This window comes from Martes martes, assembly GCF_963455335.1.
Source record: "Martes martes genome assembly, chromosome: 7".
NCBI classification, from domain to species: domain Eukaryota; kingdom Metazoa; phylum Chordata; class Mammalia; order Carnivora; family Mustelidae; genus Martes; species Martes martes.
This window is the reverse complement of record NC_137894.1, coordinates 50821574-50824027: the sequence shown is the minus strand read 5'-3', so window position 1 is coordinate 50824027 and position 2454 is coordinate 50821574. Positions and strand designations below refer to the sequence as shown.

At 41.2% G+C, this 2454-nt stretch overlaps 1 pseudogene across 1 annotated transcript; it reads right to left on the bottom strand.

The window, feature by feature from the left end:
* Positions 1-255: 255 nt before the first annotated feature.
* LOC308346796 (olfactory receptor 11H6-like) lies at positions 256-1198 on the bottom strand (annotated as a pseudogene). Its single transcript has one exon. The product of its transcript is annotated as an olfactory receptor 11H6-like (transcript).
* Between the last annotated feature and the right edge of the window lie 1256 nt (positions 1199-2454).

Genomic DNA, 2454 nt, shown 5'->3' with positions numbered 1-2454 from the left:
TCCAAAGTTAAGACATCCAGGTCACTTAATTCAAGTAACCATCTATCAAGCTCTGATTTGAAGGCAAGATCTAGTTTAATTGGGCATACTATTCTCCTATATTTAACTAGGCAAAAATAGATGAATTTCAGTCTGCATCTCTAGGTACAAATGAATAGAGACCACTCTGAGTCTGCATCTCTAGGTACAAATGAAGACCGCTTACATGGAAAGAAATGAGGAAAAATTTTATGATCTTTGTCCACTCATGAGTTCTCATTTGCTCTGACTAATTCCTGTGCACATACAAGTTTTTCTCAAGGTAGCTTTCATGTCCTTGTTCTGGAGACTGAGGATCAGTGAGTTTATAGGTGGGGTCACTGATGAGTACAACAAGGTTACAATCTTCTGTATCCCACCTGGATTTCCAGAGGTTGGGCTGATGTACATCATCATGATGGATCCATAGAAGAGAGACACCACAGCCAGGTGGGAACCACAGGTGGAAAAGGACTTACGTCGGCCAGCTGCTGAAGGGACACACAACACTGCTCGGAGAACCAGGGTATAGGACCCAAGGATGAAGAACAAAGTGATAAAGATAATAAGAGAGCTCAATATAGAACAAGAAAGCTCAATTCCAGGGGCAGGGAGGCAGGACAGGGCCAGAAGAGGCCCAGGGTCACATAAAAAGTGGTCAATGGTCTTGGGGCCACAAAAAGGGAGTTGTATGATAAAATAGATAGGGATCGGATAGCAGAGGAAAGCTGTGACCCAGCACAGGGCCACCAGGTTCATGCAGAGATGGTTGTTCATAATGACAGGATAATGGAGAGGCTGGCAGATGGCCAGGTAACGATCAAAAGCCATGAGGGGCAATAAGAGGGTCTCAGTGGTGCCCATGGAGAAGAGGAAGTAGAATTGGAAGAAACAAGCCATGAAAGAGATGGTTTTGGTCTCAGATAGAAAGTTCTTTAACATATTGGGAATAGTTTTGTTGATGTAACACATCTCTAGGAATGAAAAGCTGGCCCCCAGAATGTACATGGGGTTGTGAAGCCTGGATCCAGCTTCACTGCACAGACAATGATCCCATTCCCCATCAGTGTCAGGATGTAGGACACCAAGAACGGCATGAAGAGGATGACCTGAACCTCTCTGGAGCATGGTAACTCAGGAGTATGAATTCAGTCACTGTGCTAACTCCTGACCTATTCATGGCTTCCTAAGGGGTGGAGAAGAAAAGTGACAATGACAAAGATGGTCTTATTCTTTCATCTTCAAGATTATTTTCTTTGTGGAGATCCCTAGCTCCCTCAGATTCTATTATTCCATTAGATAATAAGATAACTATACTGCTGAAGACTATGAACTTTGGAGAGTGCTTGGTATGATCAGACTTTGAAACTTTGTATTCTCTCATTTCTCTTTCAGAATTTCCTCATGTTCTGCGACAAGCAGCTTGGAGAAGGTAAATGACAGTACTCACAAACGTAACTAGGTATGAAATTCAAGTATTTCTATCTATAGATTAAGAGATATAGACCCTTGTTATTGGACACAGAATTTCAATTACTTAAGTCTTTGGAATTAGAGACACAAATGTTAGGCATCATAACAGGGAGAAAGGTAACAACACACAAATCTTTATGCATTTCACTGTTATTCTGGATCAGTGTTGGTGTTTTAAGGTCATCTGGCAACTGGACAAAAGGCATCACACGTACCATCTATTCTTCAGTGTTCATTGTGGTTTGTTAACTCAGTGAAAATTTGAACTCCCAGACACCGACATAAAATGGCTTTCATATCAGTTCCATCTTCTACCTGATGAATTAAAATACTTCTGTAAAACCTTGGTCTAGGTTAAATCTATAATTATAGGTAGAAAACCTGAGCAATATATCTGGTCTATTATTTAAGGATTTTGAGGGTTTTGCCTGAAGTGTCACGAAGTGTCACTAAGTGTCCTAGAAGGCCTCTGTTCTTCTGGTTATGGATAGATGCAGAGGCTCACAAACATCAGATACTCCTAAGCAGAGGTCTCTGGGAACCAAGAACAGTGCTGAGAGCCATAAACTGTCCCTCTGGACAAAGATTCCCCTTCCACTTCTTCACCCCCTCTGTCACCCCAATCCTACTCTAGATGTGGAAGATCAGCATTGTTGTGGGAAGTTGAAGGAGAATCTTTGTGAAAACTTGCTTGTCTGAGACTTAGATGTTGTGTGATTTCCATGGTGAGAAAAGCAAAACAAAGCCTCTGAGATTGCCTACAATTCTGTTGTTAGTAGTTTGGTCTTGTTCATTTATTTTAGGATCCCTTCCATTAGTGAGGGGCAGTCATCATTTGGGCCTAAATGATGCAAGTGACGTGACTGAGTGATGATACTGATTCATAAAATATAATGCAGAATAGAGATCCAGATGCCTTCAGTAAAAGTATTCTAGCTAGGAATATTTATTTATGTATTAGTT